Consider the following 22,316-nt stretch of genomic DNA (forward strand, 5'->3'; position numbering starts at 1 on the left):
CAACTTTCCTTATAGTTCAACTCTCACAGCCATCTCTTGCTACTGGGAAAACCATAGTCTTGACTACATGGACCTTTGCTGGCAAGTTGATGTCTCTGTATTTTAGCATGATGTCCAGAGAAAACATATTTTCCTTCCAAAGAGCAAGCATCTTTTAATTTCATGGCTGCAGTCACTATCTACAGTGATCTTTGAGCCCAAAAATATAAAATTTAACAATGCTTCCATTTATTTTCCATAGTGACTTTCCTTTCATCACCAGTGATGGGACCAGTTGCCATAATCTCAATTTATGTTGAACTCCAAGCCACCTTTTAGACTTGTTTCGTTCACTCTCCTTAAGAGGTTTCTTAATTTTTCTCACTTTCTACTATCATAGCGGTATCATCTGCATATCTGAAATGGTTATTGTTTCTCCCAACAACTTTAATTCTGACTTTTGATTCATCCAGTTTGATATTTCACATGATATAATCTGCATATAAGTTAACTAAATAAGGTGACAATGTACAATTTTTTTTACTCCTTTTTTCCGATTTTAAACTAATCAGTTGCTCCTGATTCGGTTCTAACTCTTGCTTCTTGACTTATATATAGGTTCCTTGGGAGACAAAATTATGTGGTACTTTTATCTCTTTGAGGATTTGCCACATTTTATTATGATCCACCCAGTCAAAGATTTTAGTGTAGTCATTGAAGAAGAAGTAGATGTTTTTATGGAACTCGCTTTCTCTAAATGCTGGCAATTTGGTCTCTAGTTCCTCTGCCTTCTCAAAGACCACCTTGCTCTTCTGGTAATTCTTAGTTCACATATTGCTGAAGCCTACCTTGCAGAATCTTAAATATAACCTTGCTGGTGTGAAATGAGTGCAATTGGTCAGTGATTTGAACATTTCTTGGTGTTGCCCTTCTTTAGAATGGGCACGTACATGGATTTTTTCTAGTCCAGTAGTCATTGCATTATCTTTTAAGATTTTAAATACACTGTAATTCCATTACCTCCACTAGCCTTATTGTAAGCAATACTTGCTAAGGCTCACATGATTTCATTCTTCAAGATGTCCGACTCTATATCTGTTGATTATTGGCGATACTGAGAGCTTTCTTGTATAGTTCTTCTGTATATTCTTGCCATTTCTCAATCTCTTCCACTTCTGTTAAGTCTCTATTGCTGTTATTTTTTATTATGCCCATTTTTACATGAAAGTTTTTTGATGTCTCTAATTTTCTTGAAGAGATCGCTTGTTGGCATTGCTCATTAAAAAGAAAAAAACCTTCTCTCTCTCAGCTATTCTCTGGAATTTTGCATTCAGTTAGGTATGTCTTTCTCTTTATTTTTTACCTTTTACTTTCCTTCTTTATGCTGCTATTTGTAAAGTTTCATCAGACAGTCATTTTGTTTTCTTGCTCTCCTTTTTCTTTGGGTTTTTGGTTGTTGTTGTTGCTACCTCATGGACCATATTGTGAACTTCTGACCATAGTTCTTCAAGAATTTTATCTAACAGAACTAATCCCTTAAATCTTTTTTCACTTCCACCTCATATTCACAGAGGTTGATAATTAGTCCATATTTCTATATTAGATGACTTTTTTCCCTTACTTTCTTCAGCTTAAGGCTGAATTTTGCAATAAGCAGCTCATGATCTGAGCCACACTCAGATCTGGGACTTGTTTTAATTGAATGTATAGAGTTTCTTCACTTTTGACTGCATATAATTCATGTGATTTCTTTATTGACCATCTGGTGATGTCCATGTATGGAGTCACCTTTTGAGTTGTTGAAAAAGAGTATTTGTTATGACCAGTGAGTTATCTTGACAAAACTCTATCAGTCTCTGTCACTATTTCATTTTGTACTCCAAGAGCAAACTTATCTGTTGTTCCAATGATCTTTTGATTTCCTACTTTAACATTCGAATCTCATATGATGAATGTGACATCTTTGGGGGGCTGTTATTTCTAGAGGATGTTGTAGGTCTTCCTAGAACTGATCACCTTTGGCTCTTTGGCAACAGTGGTTTGAGCCTAGATTTCTATTACTGTTACAATGAATGATTTGCCTTGGATTCAAATAGATGTCATTAGTCATTTTTAAAATATTACCCCCCCCAGCATAAGTTCTCATCTTTTTATTGATTATGAATGAGATCTACTCCATTTTTAAGAGATTCTTGCCCACAGTAGTCTATGCAGTAATTGCCAGAATTCAATTCACCCATTTGTATTCATTTAAGTTCACTGGCCCCCAAGATGTTGATTTCTAATCTTTCCATATCTCTTTGACTACATCCAGCTATCCTTAATTCATAGATCTTAAATTCCAGGTTTCTGTGCAATATTAATATCTGCAGCATCAGACTTCGCTTTCCTCACCAGACACATCAACAGCTGAGCTTCCTTCTTGGACAGCTGCTTCATTAGTACTGGAATTACTTAGAGTTGTCCTCTACTTTTCCCCACTAGTATATTGGATCCTTTCCAACCTGAGGGGCTTATCTTCTGGTGTCATCTCTTTTATCACTTTAGTACTATCCATGGGGTTTTCTTGGCAAAGATGCTGGAGTGGTTTTCCTTCTCTAGTAGATCTCCTTTTATCAGAATTCTCCATCATGACCCAGCTATCTTGAATAATCCAACATGGCATAGTTCGTAATTTAATGAGCAATGCAAGTCCTTTTGCCACAACAAGGCAGCGATCCAGGATGGGGTGGGGGGATCTTTTTTACCTGGGCCATCTCATTGCCCTCTGAATAAGTCTTGGAATCATGAATTATAGTTTTGGAGCCAGAAGGGATCCAAGAGATCCTTTCCGACCAATCGGGGCCCAAAGACTGCCCAGATACTAAGTAAGTGGTAGATTTGGCATTTGAATCTAGACCCTTTGATTTTTAAATTGAATATTCTGTTCTCTCTATTTTCTATCCCATCCTATCAAATCAATCTTTAAAAAAAAATACACAAATCTAGTCACGATTTTTAAGTGGCAAGATGTATCTAGTAGATAGATGACTGGACTTAAAGTTAGGAAGAGGGGAGTTCAGATTCTGCCTCTAGACAATGACAAGTTGTGAGACCCAGGAAAAGTCACTTAACTTCACTGCACCTCAGTTTCCTTGTCTATAAAAAGAAGGAGTTAGATTCCCAAAGTCTCTTCTAGTTGGGATCATATAATCTTCTTTTCTCAAAAATATTCAATGGCTTCAATGTTTAAGTAAAAGTCCAATTCCCCTGGCTGGCATTCAAGCCCATCAATGATTCTGATGCCATCCTGGGTTTTTAGCCCTCTCTAATATTATTCCCTTCTATCTTACTCAGAGTCCCCCCAAAGATTGTTTATGCTTTCCTGGATCCATGTGTTTGCTTCATTTATTGAATTTCTAGTGATTTAAGTATGGTAGCGGTGGTGGGAGAGAAGAAAGGGATACAAGTCTTATGATTTAATTGATGTAGGAAGCTCCAGGGAAAGAACTGCTCCTACCAGTCAATAGCTACAATTGTTCTACATACAGAGCGATCTATATTCTCTCCTAAATTTCTAGTTTAGTGCTCAATTATAAGCACCCTATTTTAAGAGTCATATAAATCAGCTGAAATTTTTATAACTGATAGTGATGGATTTTAATTCTATGAAGTTATATGAGAAATAGGTGAAAAAATGATTGATATAATGCCTGAAAGAGGAGATTTCAGGGACATATGATAGCTATCTTCAAACATTTTCTGGGAAGCAGATTTCCTATACTTCAACCATCATCCTTATTCCCTACCCTGAAATCTTGAACATTTCCCTGGGAACTTTACTAGGGGAGCTCTCATTTTATTTTGTGCAAAACCAGACCTCCCCACCACTTCTCAGCCACCTTTACAACATGTTCCATTATGTATTTCTCTCTCTTTCCCATTTCTTCTTTATTTGATGTCTTCTAGCTTATATTTTAATAAGCTCCAAATAATAAGAAATTTCATTTAGAAAAATAAATCAGTTCTTGGAAGAAGAACAAAAACTATCTATAGTCATAGGAAAAATGTTCTAAATCACTACTAAATTTAATTTAATGCAAATTAAAACTACTCTGAGGTACCACCTCACACCTATCAGATTGACTAGTGTGAAAGAATAGGAAAATAAAATATGGGGGCGGAAAGATTGGAACACTAATGCACTGTTGGGGGAGTTGTGAAATGATCCAACCAATCTGAAGAGCAATTTTGAACTGTGCCCAAAGGCATATCCAAATATAAATTTGTGCATATCCTTTGATCCAGCAATACCACTACTTAGGTATATCCTAAAGGAAAAAAAAGGAAAAAGAAAAGGAACATTTTGTAGTGTGTCTGTGTGTGTGTGTGTGTGTGTGTGGTCATTCTTTTTGTGGTGGCAAAGAACTGGAAATTGAGGGGATGCCCATCAATTGAAGATTGGCTAAACAAGTAGTGGGATATGAATGTAATGGAATAATGCTGTGCTGTGAGAAGTGATGAGAAGATAATTTCAGGAAAACCTAGAAAGATATACATGAACCGATGCCAAACTAATTGAGCAGAACCAAGATAATATTATACACAGAAACAACAATATTACTTAGCTATTCTCAGCAATAAATGATCTAAGACAATTTCAAAGAATGTATGTTGTTTTCAGAAAAAAGAAGTGATATGGAGTCTGAATGCAGAACAAAACAGACCATTTTTACTTTTTTATAATTTTTTTTTGGTCTGTGTTTTCTTTCACAACATAATATGGTCATGCTTTACATGATTATACATGTAGAATCTATATCAAATTGCTTGCCATAATGTGGAGAGGGAAAGGAAGGGAGAGAATTTGAGACTAAAAAATTTTAAAATGAATGCTAAAAGTTGTTTTTGCATCTAATTAGAAAAAAAAATGAAATATTATCCAATACAAAAAAACAAAGATAAAAGCTCAAGAATATCAAGAGAAATAAGGAAAAGAGGAAAAATAAGAGACCAAAGGGAAATAACGCTCCCAAACCTCATATATATTATAAAGTAACAATCATCAAAAACAGATGGTAAAACAAAAACAAAAATAAAAGCAAGGAAGAGCAGCAAAATAGACTAAGCAAATAAGAATCAGAAACAATGAAATTCAATAACCTAGTATTCAATAAACCAGAAAAAATAAAATACCTAGGAAAGAACTCTTCTTTTTAATTAAAAACTTCTTGGAAAGTGAGAAAACAATCTGACAGAAATTAGCCTTTGATCAACATGTGGTATAAATCACATTCTACAATGCACTGTAAATAGTTAGGTGACCTTAATATTAAAGGTCAAATTAAAGGTTAAATATTACTACCAAAAAATTAAAAGAAAAGCAGATTACACACCTCCTATAACTATGATAAGAAATATAATCATTTCAATTACACATAAAGATGATTTTCAACATCCATTTTTGTAAGATTTTAAGTTCCAAATCTCATGCTAACAAGCAATCTGATATAAATTATACGTGTACATTAAATTTTTAAACATTTCTATATGAGTCATGTTGGGGAAAAAAAATCTGAACAAAAGGGGAAAACCATAAGAAAGGAAAAAAAAAGGAAAAAAAGATAAAAATAGTATGCTTCACTATATATTCAATCTCCATAGTTCTTTGCATGTAGATGGCATTTTCCATCCAAAGTTTATTGGAATTGTCTTGGATCCTTGAATTGCTGAGAGGAGCTAAGTTTATTATAGTTAATCATCCCCAAATCTTGCTATTGCTGTGTACAATATTTTTCTGGTTCTGCTCAATTCATTTAGCATCAATTCATGTAAATCTTTCCAGGCTTTTCTGAAATCAGCCCATTCATCATTTCTTATAGAACAATAGTATTTCATTACATTCATAGAACACAATTTGTTCAGCCATTCCCCAATTAATAGGTATTCATTCATTTTCTAATTCTTTGCCACCACAAAAAGAACAGCTACAAACATTTTTGAACATGGGGGTCCTTTTTCTTCTTCATGATCTCTTTGTAATACAGACCCAGTAAAAATACTTTTGTTGGAACACTAATGCATTGTTGAGGGAGTTGTGAAACGATCCAACCAATCTATATGAACAGTATTATAGCTCTTTGGGAATAATTAGCATATATATTCTTAAACAAACAAAAGCTAAGGCAATTACAAAAGAAAAAAAGATAAATTTGGTTATATGAAGCTGAAAATATTCTGGACAAAGGAAATTAATGCATTCAGGATAATAAGGAAAGCATAAACGGGGAAACTCCGGATCAAATTTCTCTACTAAGAGTTTGGTATTCGAGATATGTAAAAATAATTTTACATATATATGTAAACATATATCTGCATATAAGTGCAAATATATGCATATAGATGGTCAAAACCATTTCCCAATAGATAGCCAAAGTATATAAACAAACAATTCTCACAATTGTTTAATATTATATTATATATATTATAATTATATTATATTAAATTATATTAAAGAATGTTCAAAATCACTAATAGTGTGAGAAATGCGAATCAAAACAACCATGAGGTTTTATCTCACACCCTGCAAATTGGCAAAGATGACAAAAAAATGGAAACTATCAATGTTGGAAAGACTGTGGAAAGATAGGTCCACCAGTATATTGCCGATAAAGTTGTGAATCAATAGAACTACTTTGGGGAGCAATCTGGAATTGTGCTAATAAAGTGACTACAGACCCAAAGAGTCTATTACTAAGCTTATATCCCAAGAAAGCCATCAATAAGAAAAAAGTGTTCACATACACCAAAATATAACAGTATTTTTTGTGATAGTAAAGAATAGAAAATTAAGTAGATGCCCATTGACTGGGGATTGTCTGAATATGATAGAATATTACTATGCTATAAAAAAGATGAATGTGATAAATACAGAAGCATTGAAAGATCTACATGAACTGATGCAGAAGGAAGTCAGGACAGTCAAGAAAACAATATAGACAACGACTATAACAATGTAATTTCTCAAACAAAAATCAAAAGTGAATGTTATGAACTATAAAGAGCAGAGATAGAACATAGAAGAGAAATGTGAAGACATTCCAGTCCTCCCACGAACAAGTATACATTGCATGTATTTTCAGAAAATATTGTTTGCATACGGTATGGCTTTCTGGATGGGGTAAAAGGAGGGTTATTGCAAGAAATTATGGCAATTAAAAAAAAGATGGTAATAAAAATGTATTTAAAAATAAAAATACAATTCTTGAAAGGCAGGGCCTATCTTGCTTATATTGCTTAACTCAGTGTCTGACATGTGGTAATTGCTTAATAACATGTGTAGAAGGTAAATCTTGTAGAGAAGACTCCAGCAGCAGGAAGGATTGAGAAGGAATGAGGGGTTTGAGTTGAGAATCTCCTAGGAACATCATGATGACGATGTCATCTTCTGAAGTGCTTTTAGTGACCCCATGCATTTTCACATAGGACCCCAAACTTGAGAATCAATCCATAACTCCCCTGGCAGCAGTGGATGTAGCATCTTCCCTTGTATTTCTATAGGAGCTGTGAAAATCCTATGCCAGCTTGAGGCCCTGGAAGAAAGCGGAAGAGGAGGGGGATCATCCTTCTTCTAAACCCTTTTGCAATAAGGACAGGGATCTAATACAGAAAAGCAAAGAATGTAGCTGAGAACTGTGAGACCTGGAGGCAGTCCTAGCTCAGCACATGGCAATCACCTTTCAAAGGAAGTAAATGGGCTCATAATCTATACAATCAAGTCCCTTCCTGCTCAACTGTGCTTTATCATTTGATCTTCAATTAGCCAAACATTCATTAAAGCATTTCCTATATGGAAAGATGTGGTGTTAGGTCCTAGAAATTCAAAAACAAGAACAAAACCATCCCTTACGCTCGCATCCTATCAGGAAGACCATGTTTGTATCTATGACATTCATATATGTACAACAATGTATAGATACAAGATATTTCTAAGGGAAAAAGATTCATGTGAGGGATGCTTCAGTACATAATAGAAAGAGATGAAAAAGAATGGCTTCAGTAAATTGGGTACACCTTAACTGAAGATGAATGGGAGGCTATAGCCAAGCCATACAAGATAATAAGGCATGGGTGGGATATAATCACTGGAAGGAGTACCTTCCAATGAAATGAGATCCAAAATATTAAAATAACAATTTACTTAATGACCTCTAAAACAATTAAGGTCATTTCCCATACAGTTATCTATGGCACTGGGGGAAACAGAATTCCTAGTTTTCTTAAAATCTGTGACTTAAGAATAAAATTAACTAAGAAATCAATTTGTCAATCACAAAACTTTTAGTGTAACTTATTTCTTTAGATTTGCAGATAATTCTGGCCTTTTCATATCAAATCTCTAGTTTTAGGTCTTTCTGCTTCATTCCCTTGGCAAGACCAAAATTAGCTCTTTAGCATGTCTCAGGGACTTAGATATAGATACTGCTGGTGCTGATGGGAAATGCCGTAGATGTGGCATAGCTGAACTCACATACTCGCCACATTTGAATCTGGCAGGGGCTTACTCGCCATTAAAAAGGAATGGGAAATTATGCAAAGGCTAAATGGGATTTTCTTCTTTTTTAATGCTTTGTTACTCACAGGATGCATCGTGGTTTCAAAGCCAAGATAAGGCTCATTTCAATGTTAGAAGGCACATCCAGGGCTTTTAGAATAAAATATTCATTGAAGTCATTTAAATGAACAGGAAGTGACTATATAATTTTGATCATGTCATGAGGGGAGAATACCATCGGATGGACAAAGAGTAGGAGTGAGCGTGCAAGTAAAACGTACCTGGAGTTAACTGTTATTTTTGTGGACATCTCATTGGATCATGTGGTCAGCAAGAGAATGTAAGAAGGGAATGAGGAAAGGGAGATTAGAGGCAGCTCATTTTGCCAAGAACAGAATGAGATTAGAAATCATGGGCCAGTAATCCTAACTGACATTTATATAGTGCTTTGAGGTATGAAAAGTGCTTTGCGTATATTATCTCATTTGAACCTATGAACAACTCTGTTGCAATGTAGGTACTATATTTTTTTTTAATCCATCCATTTTGTAGATGAGAAAGCCGAGATACAGAGAGGTTATATAGCCCATCTGTGATCATACATTTAGCAAGTATCAGAAGTGGGACTTGAACTCATTCCAAGTCTATCCTTATCCACTACAGCACAAAACCTCTCTTTTAACTTTGAATCACACCTGAACCACTGCAACATATACTATTCCACTTACATTGATCAAGAATAGATAAATCTTATTTAAAATGAAACACATACCTACCTTCCTATATGAGATCCCCAAAATATCAAAGTTCCAAGAAATTCTCTGAATCAATACTCACTCAAAAAAACCCACCCTTCAACTTAGAATTTAGAAGCCCCAACCAATATGCTTATTTTAAAAATTGAACCAAATACAAAATAAGACAAAAACAAAATACAAAAAGAAAGAAAAAGAAAATCATAAAACAACAAAACATAATCATGTGCCCAGCAGAGCATCAGGGAGGATTCAAAATACATAACAATAAATTTTTATTTCAAGAAAGCATATATAATAATAGAAGAGATTATATTCATGAATATCCATCTTTCCTTTGCTTCCTTGCAGGTTATTTTTTGCTAGTCGCCAAAGGACACAATGAGTTCAAAATAGGGAATTTAATGAAATCACATCCTCCAAATACACAGACACCCCAGGGAACATTGTGAAGGGTAGCTAGTACCACCAGTGCTGCAAAATTGCCCATGCATGGGTAGCATTGCTCCCTCTGCTGATGGTGGTAGGTACTTTCTGCCACATATCACTTTGCATGCTCTCTGCTGGTTCATTGCTCCACTGAGTACCTAATTGCAGAGCTTCTCTCTCCTACCACATTCTGGACTTCAGGTGGAGTCCTCGAGATAGCCTACTGGTCAGTTCAGCTCCCCTTTGCTATGGTGCAGGGAATAGAAAGTTTCATTTTAATAAAAAAAATGTTGATAGCATAGACAGAAGCTATGAATAACCACATGCACATGAGGGAGCTCAGAAGTGATCCGAGTGGCCCCTGATAAGATGATCTTTTCTTTTTAAGTCCTTGAACTATAGTCCTTCATCTCAGACAGGAGTCTGACTTAGAGTAAAAAAGTCTCACGTATCTTGTTAGCGGCAGAGTAAGTAAGACTAGAACCCAGGTCTCTAGAACAATTTTTATGATGTAATCATACAGATATCTTTTATATATTTACTTACTTGTGAAAACATTAGCTCCCCAGTAGAATGTCAGCTCTAGGACAGGGATTGTCTCAGTATTGTTTTTGTATTCCTAGCACTGCTTGGAACAGGCAATACTGTGCAAATTACATGGATAAGAAGTGATTTTGATATGTGTGTTTCTCCTGGCATTAGAATGGCTCTAGATGTCTGAACTTGAGCAGATAAAACTGCATTGAACTAGTTTTCCCACATTTGATTAGTTCTCTGCCAGTTGAGCTGAAGATTTTGTTCTATATCATGATTGTTTCATTTAGTTGTGTTTTTACTTCTGGGATGGATATCAAGCATTTCAAGGACCATTCAACCCAGATGAAAGAGAATTCATCACATCAAAGACCTGTAGAATTATCAGGAACCTAAAAAAACTATTGATGCTGATTAATTCTTAGAAAACAAATAAAAACTTTCAGAAGAACCTGGCAGCTAGAATGGTTGCTCCATACTGTGACGTAGGCTTCTTGAACTCAAAAGACCAGTAAAAAAAAAATCCAGTTGCTAACCATTGCTACGTAGGAAAAAAATGTTCATTGTAGACAATACATAGTGTAGTGGGGAAAGGATATTTTTATTGATGAAGCTCACTTTTTCATTCAGAACCATCTAAAATCATTGTCCAAATGAAGCTAGAAGATCTGGGTATTTTCAGCAGAATATATGAAGCATTCACGCAAAATAATGTTTGGGGGACAATTTTTTTTTACTTTGGTCATTCCCCAAATGAATATATTGAGGTGCAGGAGTGTTCCAAAATCATAGAGATTCCCAGAAATAGAATACAGCCACATGCTCTTGCACCATGCCAAATGTCTAGAAAGCTTAAGAGATTTATTCAAGAGATGGAGATAAACAGGGTCTGTGAATTCTCTTGATAGAATGAAAATCTATGGGCTGTCATCAGGGCTAAACATGGAAAAATAGATTTCATTGAATGTATACTTAATATCCTATGTGATAAAGTTTCATGATTATGGTTTTTAAAATGTCAAAACCTTGCAAATTCAATGCCAAATAGTATAAGATGAATGAGTACAGCAAAAGGAGACCATATTGGACATTAAAAGATTTTTAAAGATGTACAAAGTTGTAAAGTTTATTGTATAAGTCAATATATTTAATTATTTTACTTTGCATCATTTAATTTGCATTTCACTGTAGCAGATAATTAATAAATATATATTAATGTAATGTTGATTGGCTGATTTGGAGTTATAGAAATCCCAGTATTTCCCTGAATCTGTTTCTGCATCTGTAAAATGAGATCACAAAACTAGATATGCTGTATGATTCCTTCCAATTCCAAATCTATAATATGCTATTATTTCCTTTCTGAACTTCAGTTTCCTCATCTGCACAATTATGGGGTGGAAGCCCTAACTCTTTCTCTACTATAAGCCCTCTTCCCCATCCCCCTGGATCACAAAATCATAGATCTATCACCTTAGATCTAGTTTTTCTAGATGGCGCAATTGATAGAGTGTCTATCCTTGAAGTCAAGATTTTCCTGGAATTATAAAATTCAAATCCTGTCTGAGACACTTCTGTGATCCAGGCAAGCCAGTAAACTTCAATCAGGCTCAGTTTCCTAATCTGTAAAATGAAAACAATAATAGAACCTAACTCAGGGTTGTTGAAAAGATCAAATGAAATAACATATACAAAGAACTTTGCAAATCCTAAAACATTCTATCAATGCTAGCTAAAATACTAGTCTAAGCCCTTTCATTTTATGGATGAGAAAACAAAGACCCTGAGAAGAGAAAAATGAGTTTAACTGATTTGTCCAAAGTCACACAAGTAGTAAGCAGCAGTTATGGGATCTGAATCCCATACTCTTTTGAGCCCAACTCTAACACACCTTCCAAAAAGGTTTAGGAAGGTTTAAGGAAACTGGGCTTTAGTTTCCTTATCTATGTATGGAACAACAACTTCCAGGACCCTTTCCAACTCTGGGATCCTATTGATGATTATCTGATTTGAAATCCTTTGTTATATAATACATTTTCCAAAATGACCAAATGACCAAATAATGAGTAATGTTCCAATCTCAAGGTGGTTTTCCACTTTTATTTTATATCTCTAGCATTTGCAAATAAATGAAGTGAAAGGCACATTCACTCTCAGAGTAAGACTCATCCTGAGCAAAATCTGCTTTCTACCTTACTTACTATCCCAACATTGTCTCTAAAAGGCATTTTTTTTTTTGCTGGAACAATCCATGAAAATCCAATTTGGGTTTCTCTGTGGAGCAGCTACATCCAACCAGTGACTAATATGGGTTAAAGAATGAAGCACAGGAAACATCTATGGAAGGAGGAAGTTCATTTAACAAGATTTTTCTCTGATCTGAGTATTGTAAACCAATCCTCAGTTGGATTCCAAAAAAATTTTAGGTCACATTGGAAGGCTGAGATTGCTGAGACTGTTGAGAAATATTGTTATGTGAATATTTTCCTGGTTAGATAAAGGAAAGCATTTGGGGAGGGGAAACAAGTACAGAATTTAGAGCAAGAAGGTATAAAGCTTTTCATCCTAGCTGTAATTCTCAAATTTGACAATGAGATAATTAAAAGTGAAATAATAACTGGAAAGCACTTTACAAACATTAGAATTCTATATAAATGTCAGTCATTGGTGTTGATATTCTTATTTTTATCTTTATGTTCAATGGAGTTCACCTAAAAATGATCCTCGGACATGTTACTATTTTACTATTTATTTTTAAATATGTTTTGTTCAGTGGTTACAATAACTATCTTTTGTAACTGAATAAAAGTCCTGGGTATGAGCTCATCAGTAGGCTCATGGAAACCATCTATCAAATGACGTCAATAGGGATGAGATTTGCTTCATTCTGATCCCACAAGATTTTATTCTTAGTTGGCAAATGGATAAAGTGTTAGATCTAGAGTCAGGAACATGTGGACTCAAATCCAGCCTCATATGCTTACTAGCTTTATGACCCCATGCAAATCATTTCATCTTTTTCTGCCTCAGTTTCTTCATCGAAAAAAGAAGGAAAATAATAGTACCTACATCCCAAGTTTGCTGTGAGGGGGAAATATTATATCATTTGTAAAGCATTTCACAAATTTTAAAGCATTGTATAAATATTTTCATTATTATTATTACTCCCCTCAAAGCCCATCGGTCATGAGGTAAAGGAAATAGGAATAAAAAGATAAATGAAAAAACCTTTGGCAAAGCCTTGGCTGGTCACAAAGACCCTTGGAGTTAACTCTAATTCTACCACAGTCCTAGTAGACCAATTGGACCCATTCTGGATTTCCTATTAGACATGTCAGTTAGACTGATGGTGACTAATGCAATTTGTCAAGTGTTCCTCTACATTCTCTCTTTTACATTTTGATTTGTTTTTTTGTATGTTGTGTTCTAAGGTTACCTCGTATATCAGTCAAGAACTTTTATTCTATTCTCTAGTACTGTGTAATATAAGTCCAGGTAGAAGGTCTGCAGCTGATTTTGAAGGGACTGTAAAATTTTAAACTCTAAGGAGGAATATAGCCAGGGAATTATAGTTCTTTCCAGCATGGTAAGAAAAGATGAAATCATTCCTCTGAAGGGAGGACAGAGGTTTTCCATATATAGCACACAATGGCAAGACTTTGGAGGATGAGGAGCAGGAAGGGGTGGTGGCCATCCTATAGCAGCAGCTGGAATTTGGCAGCCAATGCAGATTACATCTACGTTTTCCTTCTTTAAGTCTATAAGAAATGACCTCTAAACAGAAAATCAGAGAGGTTTAGTTCTCTGTCACGGTTTTAAATCATAGGAGGTCACTCCATTAGTCAAAGTGGTTTAGAAAAAACCAGGCTTGGAAGAATGGATAAGTCCTTTGTACTCTCCTGCCTTATTTCTTCTTAATTGTTTTTTAAACTTAATTAAAGATTATGTAAACATCTATTTATGTTGGTCCTCTTTATATCACCAGAGATCCCTTTGGAGCATGAGGGCATGATGGGAGGGCCTACAAACAGAATATGATCTTTTCTAATGCAGAACCAGGAGTTCAGAGTGTAGGTGAGGGTTAAAAAGTTTTATTCTCTAAAAAGAAGATATATATGTTCAAGCTATTTCATAATTATACTTCTAAGCACAGAGTTATTATGAATGGGGTAATCTAACATTTAAAAAAATAAATGTGGTCCATAAATACATCTTAGGGCAATCAGATATTATGTGAATAATGTCATCCAGGGTGATCTCCATTAGGGATCCATTGTGTCCTAAGATCTCTATGATAGCTTTGAAAACCTGACACAAGTATTGAAATACTGGTGAATTTGGACTCTAGGATTAGGTTTGCACCCTAGCCAGTATACTGAAACAGACTCAGTGATTCTAGGAAATAGATGGAGGGTTAGTTCAACTTGAAGTGGCTGTGGTGACGAGCCTGACATAAAGAATGGCAGAATGAATGGTTCTCATCGAAATTGGGGGGAGGGAGGGGAGAGAGACAATTAGATGGTGCAATGGGTAGGACACCAGCTCTGAGTTCAAATTTTACTTCAGATGCTGAATACTTATTAGCTGTGTGACAATAGGCAAATCACCTACCCCCAATTGCCTTTCAAAAAAAAGGGAAAAAATAAAAGAAAAAAAAATTCATGGAACTAAGCCACCTAACTAGAGATTAAGACTCCCAGGCGTACCCCATTTCCTCCAGTGCCCAGTCTTTTCTCTTATGTGGGTAGTATAGATGTTGGTCTTTTCCTGCTTTGACTCAATCAACTCTATCAAGAATTTTTAAGTGGCTATTCTGACAGAGCTCCACACTAGGAATACAAAGCCAAAGGCTTAAACAAACCCTCCTCACAAGAATGTAAATTCTAATGGAAGAGGCAAGGACATACATAAGATAATCAGCATAAATATCAAGATAATAAATGCAGTTATCAATAGTCACATAAGGATGCTCTAAATCACTATTGATTAAAAAATACAAGTTAAAACAACTCTGAAGTACCACCTTACATATATCAATCAGATTGACAGAAATGGAAAATGACAAATATTGGAAGGGATATGGAAAAATAGGAACCCTAAAGCACTATTAGTGGAGTTGTAAACTGGTCCAACCATTCTGCAGAACAATTTGGAACTATACCAAAAGGAATGTAAAACATGCATACCCTTTAAGCCATTATTAGGTCTGCATCCCAAAGAGATCAAAGAAAAGAGGGAAAGACCCATTTGTAAAACAAGATTTGTGGCAGCTTACTTGGAGGTGGCAAAGAATTGGAAATGGATCAATTGGAAAATGTCTAAACAAGTTGTATATGATTATGATGGAACACGATTGTGCTAATGATAATTTTTTCAAGGGCACTCTCAAGGTCTCTCTTAAGAACTTTAGAATCGATTGTATGTCATAAGAGACACTGGAACCCTGCATAAGTCACTTAACCCCAATTGCCTCAGCAAAAAAATAAAATAAAATAAAAAGTAAGACACTCTGTCACAAGACCTCCCAGTATGTATGCCCTCATCAGAGAGAGTCCTGTGCTCTATGAGCAAAGCAGAGTTAAAATAGCCCAAAAGAAAAGTGAGATGCACAAAATTAGAGAATCTACCCAAAATGCCCATCGGGACTATTTGTGTCTGACCAGTGACAGAGCATTCCATGCTCATATTGGTCTGACCAGCCAGTCAGACATGCTGTAACTCAACTCTAATACAGTGATGCCATTTTGATCTTTTCAAGTATGAAGAACAACTAACCAGGCAACTGTTGTGCTGTAAGAAATGATGAGCAGGATTTTGGAAAACCTGGAAAAACTTAGATGAGCTGATGCTAAGTGAAGTGAGCAGAACCAAGGGAACATTGTATACAGCAACAGAAAGGTCATGTGAGATCAACTGTGATGGATGCAGCTCTTTTCACAATGCAGCTGTGATTCAACAGCTAGGTGATTAAATACCAAAATACTTGGTATCTAGCCATATCCACATTCAGAGAGAAGCATACTGTTTTCACCTTTTGTTGTTGTTGTTTTTTGTTTGCTTATTTGTTTTTTCTTTCTTGTGTTTTTTTTCTTTTTGATATGATTTTTCTTGTGCAGAATAATAAGTATGGAAATAGGGTGAGAAGAATTGCACATTTTTAACTCATGTTAGTGTCTTAAGGACTAGGGAGAGAGAAGGAAGGGAGAGAGGGAAAAAATTTGGAACACAAGATTTTGTAAAGGTAAATGATAAAAAAAAAAACTATCTTTGCATGTATTTGGAAAAATAAAATTCTGTTTTTTAAAAGAAATGATGAGTAAGATGGTTTCAGAAAACCTTGAGAAAATTGACATGAACTGATACAAAGTGAAATGAGTAGTACTAGGAATGTTAGCAATATGATTATCAATGGTGAAAGATTTAGCTATTATCAACAATACAATGACCCAAGACAATTCCAAAGGACTCATAGTGAAAAAATGCTGTCCATCTCCAGAGAGAGAGCTATTGAACTCTGAGTGCAGATTAAAGTTTATTTCTTTTTCTTGCTTTTTTGGGTAGCATGTTTAATATGGAAATATGTCTTACATGATTTCACAAGTGTAATGGGTATCATATTACTTGGTTTCTTGATGGGTTAGAATTTGAAACACACACAAATTTTTAAATGAATGTTAAAATAAGTTTTTAAAAACAAAGACTAAATGCAAACAAATTCAAGGAATTTAGGAAGGAAGACACTGTCAAGAAAAACTTTATATAAAAGGTTATGATTGAGATACAACTTAAAGGAAGAATTTCTTTGAAACAGAATTGAGAAAATACACCAGAAACATGTTATAGTCTCTGGAACTTACCACAAAAAAAGGCAAAAATAGCCCCTTCCCTCTAGGAGCTTGCATTCTCCTAAGGGAGACAACATATAAATATACAAAACATAGAGCAAAAAAAAAAAAAAAAAAAAAAAAAAAAAGGTATGCTCAGAGAGAAAGGACTAAGCAATCAGCAGAAATAGAAAAGGCTTCTTGCAGAAGGTCGGATTTGAGCTGAGTCTTTAAAGTTGAATTCTTATAACCAAGAATTTTGACCCGTTATTCACTGGATGGTAGTTCTCCATCTTATCTGTTTCTGCAGCTCCCACCCTTCTCCCATACCTTTTTGCCTGATAACCTTTCAAATAGTCAAGAGATGTGGTTGGCCATATGAGTCCTATGGATGGATCTTCAGGAGTGGAAATCCCATGGCCTCCTGTACCAGAAGGTCTTTTATTTGTCTATGAACTGTCCAGTTTCTGCAAACCACTGCTTAGCACATGGCAGACAATTCATAAATGTCTGTCAGATTAAATGGCTATTGGCAGGGTTGGAACCAGAATGGGATAACTCTGCCGCAGATGCTAACATCTTGAGGATACAGAACAATTTCCCTCTTTGGGAGACATGCTTTCCTCCTCTCCCAAATCTAAGCAGGTCACTCCTTACCAGTCCCTGTTCTACCACTTTCCAAGCTTCAATGGTTGTCTCACCCCTTTCCCAGTCTGCTACTAGACATCCTTGCCTCGTTTCCTGACTTGGAAACTCTGATCCATGGCTACCTATGAACAAGGCTTTCTTCCTCTCTCCCTGCACATCATCATAAAGTCAGCCCTAGCCCTAATTCAAAGGTCCTGTCTTTTTCTGCCCTTCTTTTCACAGTGTCTTCATGAGGTACAAAGACTGATCAATTTATATTCAAAAGCTCTGTCTACAAATCTTTTTATAATCATAAATCATCATCATCATCATCATAATAATAATAACAATATCAGGAAAGTAACCTCATCTCCTTGATGACCTCTAAGATCAGTTCTAAATCTAGGATCACATGATTTTCTAAAATGTCCCAGATTATCACCCTTAAATGTCTATTCTTAGAGCAACTGAACTCAATTCATTTTCCAATCTCCAAGGATCCTGTCCTTCCCAAGCCCTTCAATTGAATCATGCACATGGTTTTTAACTGATAGAGTGTAATGAGAAATGTCTTTATCTTCCTAGCAAGCTTTTAGCAGTGTCCATATTCCAGAAGATATGCACTTGGTCCCCAAAGGAAACAATCTTGTGAGGGGAAAAAAACAGATAGACCTCGCACCACCTGCTTCCACCCAGGCAGGACCAAGCACAGTAGGGAGCCTTCATCCATGTCTGAATTACAGGACTGAGGTCATGGGAAAAGCCTGTCTTGTTCTCTTGGTACGTTACTGGCTCCGTGTTTATCCTGTTTTTAAAATCTATTGTCAAATCTCCCAGAAATAGCCACATTGCTGTTGCTTGCTTTCTCTTTCTCCTTCCCTCTTTTAACTCAGATTAGGCTATTGGGTAAAAAAGCTCCTTTTTAGTGCCAAATATTTGACTTTGAAGAAATCCCTCCTTCCTCTCTCCACCCCCAGGCTTCAAACAATATCTTCTTTATTTTTCTTCTGGCTGTCCCTAAATCGAAGAACTAGCTAGTCTTTTGGCTTGTTTGGTTTTGTTTCTCATCATTTTTTAAGTTAATTTTTTTCAAAATTGATGTGTTTTTTTTGAAAATTGAATATCAAACATCACTGAAAATTCCTAAATTTGTTTTGTAACCGTTTATAATTAGATTAATTTCAATGAATCCAACATAACTTTAAAATTTCCCCCCACTTCGCTTGTTACCCACCAATAAACCTTTTCTGGCTAGGTTACCACCAAAGCTTGTCATGGATTACTTTCTATTATCTACATGAAGGACAGGAAAGCACAAGTCAATTTCAACTGGATTTCAAGATTTCTCTTCAAGAATATCACATCCCTAGAATTTACAGCTTTTTCTCTTTTCATTTCTCCTATGACATTCATCGCTCATCCTACCCCATCCCCCCAAAAAATACAAAAGTGTATTTGTATTATATAGCTTCAGCACATCCAAGCTGTAAAGGCCTGGTTTGAGTTCAGATCTACTCAAATTAATACTCGTGAACCCCCTCTGTTTTTCTCTCAATAGACTAACCAGTCATTTCTATTCAGAGTAAACTACATTTAAACATCATACTAACATACAATAAAAGATAAGAAATATTTCCCTCCTCCAGTCCCTACTGCATATTCAAAAAAACTGGAAAGATCACTGGATTTGAATCCTATGTCTTTCATCTTGATAGACTTAACTTTTCTCATCTGTAAAATGGAGACATTCACTAGAAGATATCTTTCCAGTTCTAAATGTATGACCCTGAGAACCAAGTGGAACCTAGGTAGTACAAGAAGATTTACATGGAAGAGATACATTCATATGGAAAACAGGAATAGTAAATAAATGTGACTAGAGAACACAGATAGCCCAGATGACTCATGATCATAAGGAAATCTTGAGGCTATAAATTCAATGTAGGTTAATTAAATGACAATCTCATTCAATAGTGAGCTATATGGATTTAAATTATTTTTTAAAATCCCCTACAGAAACTTTCTGTTTCATGCTTTCTAGTCAACAGGGGCGATTGAACTATCTTGCTGGATCATCCCATTTCTACTCCTTTAATCTTTAGGGAAGCAAGACATTTTTGCTCGTTTGGTTTTTTGTTCTTTTGCTTGTTTTTTTTCCCCCCCCCCCAAGATTTCAATAGTCAACATTTTGATTTCAGGTCAAAATTCTATTTCCCAGAAGCACCTAAATACTGAATTGGCTTTACCTCTTGAATTCTGCCTCAAATTTTCCCATTGACCTCACATCTCCCGTGGACATAAAGCAGCCTGCTCGTTTGCCATGACCATAGTAGGCACTTAAAGGTTGATTATTTAATTTCCCCCAGTGGTCTTGTCCTCCAAGTTTTGAGTTTGAGTTTCCTTCCTAATTCTCTAGAAACTCCCCTTTCACAACTCGACCTCAAGCAGCATCAGGATAAATATCTAAACTAAATATCAGAAAAATAAAATAAAATAAAACTAAATATCAGAAAGCTCACATACTTGGCACATATATTAAAAATAAACCTACCTGTGAACAAGTAGAGATTAGGAAGCACTAGGTTGTCGACAGTTGACGATCAGAAGGAAATGGTTCTGGCGAGGCAATAATTCTGAAATTAGTAGTGAGGAAAATGGGCTGCCAGGTGGAGCTGAGGCAGGGAAGGAAAAGAGAAAAGAATAATAACACCTGAGATGTAGCTAAGTAGATGCTGACAAAGGGAAAATATTCCAAGAAGGTGACTGATTGGAGAATGCTTTCAAATCACTTTCAACCTCAAGTGAACCTATTTGAAAGCTGCACAGACTAGTTTCACAACTCCAGGACAGGTCATTCAGTCGATCAGTAAACATTTATTAAGCACCTACTATGTTGTTAAGTTCTGGTCATACCAATAAAGGTTAAAAAAAAAAAAAACACCATAATTTTGAACATCCTCCAATAAATAATAATGTCTTCAGGATAAAAGAATCAAAGGAGATTCACTAAGGGCTACTTCGAATTAGGGAGACTGGATGGATGCATACAGAAAGGTTAATGTCCAGGTCAAGGGAGAGAGGGACGTTCCTCAGCCTGAGAATGCTAGGAAACTTATGCTAGCCAGATCACACAATGCAAAGACCTAAGTTTCTATCCTTCCTCAGACACTTACCAGCTGTGTCATCCTGGGCCAGTCACTTAACTTTTCCATGCCTTACTTTGTTCATTTGTAAGAATAAGAAGGATAGATCTGATGGCCTCAATGATACTTTCCAGTTCTAAAACCATGCTTTTATCTGTGACCGATTTCTCTGAACTGGCCATGGGTCCGAGGTCTCTCTGCTCAAGAACTGGGATTGTTTTCTCAGCCCTAACAAAGTCCTCGGTCCTCTGACACACCCCTAGCCTTGCTCGCTCTTAGAATTCTCTCATTCCCAGACTCCCCATCACCATTTTTTCACACGTACCCCCAATTCCTCCGAGTCTTTATTAGTTACAATGATCTGGAGGTAAGATATTTTTGTTGCATTACACTAAATCAATGGAATTGCAGAGTGGGAAAAGATCTCCAAGGCCTGAAATCTGACCAATGGAGATCCATCCTCTTTTCAAATACCTCCAAGAAAGAGGAAGCATTATCTTCCAAGACAGCCCACTGCACTTTGGGAGAATTCTCTAACACGAGAATTCTCCCTGAGTCCACCCATCACTCACTTTAGTTTTGCCCTCTGGAATCAACAGCTCTAATCCTTCTGCCAAATGGGGTACTCTTTGGAGACAGCAATCCATAGTAGCTCCCCTCCTCAACCATTAAATCTTCTCTAGCTTAATACCCCCAGTTTCTTCAAATGAGTTCTATATGCTACAAACAAGCTAAATGCCCCATGCCATTCTCACTGACCCCTTACATCCATCTCCAGCTTATCAGTGGGATGGGATGGGATTTAGAGCGCAAAAGGGTTTTAGAGGCCATCTAATCTAATGCCTTCATTTAAGAAATGAGAAAAATGAAGTGCAGAAAAATGAAGTACTGGTAGTATGCAGGATCTCCCAGGCAGAAAGTAACCAAGACTTAGCAACATACTCAAAATATGTCCAGATTTGAACCCAGCTCCTTTGACTACAAAGCCAGGACTCTTTCCACTGTACTTCACTGCCTCTCAATAGCCATCCTTTAGACATTTCAGAGTCCAGCTGGCAGATTCTCCTGCCAGACATTTTAGAATTTAAGTTTAATTAAAAACTTACCAGATCTTGAACATACACTTGTTTTGAAAAGGGAGTGCTTCAATGAGCCCTATCAGTACCCTGTTGATATGGACCAAAATCATGTCTGTAATAATGCAAATAACTGTGTATACAGATGTCAGGCTGAGCCCTCGGCCCCTTTTAGAGCACTTCCTCTCCCTCCTGAGCCTCTTAACAAAGACCCACACCTGGATGTCATTGGGCACCGTTTCAGAGAATCCTGGCCCTCCGGGGTTCTGTGACCCAAGAACATCAGGGGGAGGAACTTCAGTTGTCCAGAGGCTCTCAAACTTTTGTTTTCAGTATTTTTATCCTATTAAAAATGATTGAGGATCTCTTCAAAGAGTTTTTGTTTATCTGGATTATATTTATAGACATTTACCATA

The 22,316-nt window shown here is 36.0% G+C and overlaps 1 long non-coding RNA gene across 1 annotated transcript; it reads right to left on the reverse strand.

Moving 5' to 3' along the window:
* Positions 1-6,966: 6,966 nt before the first annotated feature.
* Positions 6,967-22,038, reverse strand: LOC116421613. Its single transcript, XR_004232070.1, has 3 exons — positions 21,931-22,038; positions 20,233-20,353; positions 6,967-7,550 (listed from the first exon to the last, which is right to left on the reverse strand). It is a non-coding gene; the product is annotated as an uncharacterized LOC116421613 (long non-coding RNA).
* Between the last annotated feature and the right edge of the window lie 278 nt (positions 22,039-22,316).

This window comes from Sarcophilus harrisii, chromosome 1 (assembly GCF_902635505.1).
Source record: "Sarcophilus harrisii chromosome 1, mSarHar1.11, whole genome shotgun sequence".
Lineage (NCBI taxonomy): Eukaryota > Metazoa > Chordata > Mammalia > Dasyuromorphia > Dasyuridae > Sarcophilus > Sarcophilus harrisii.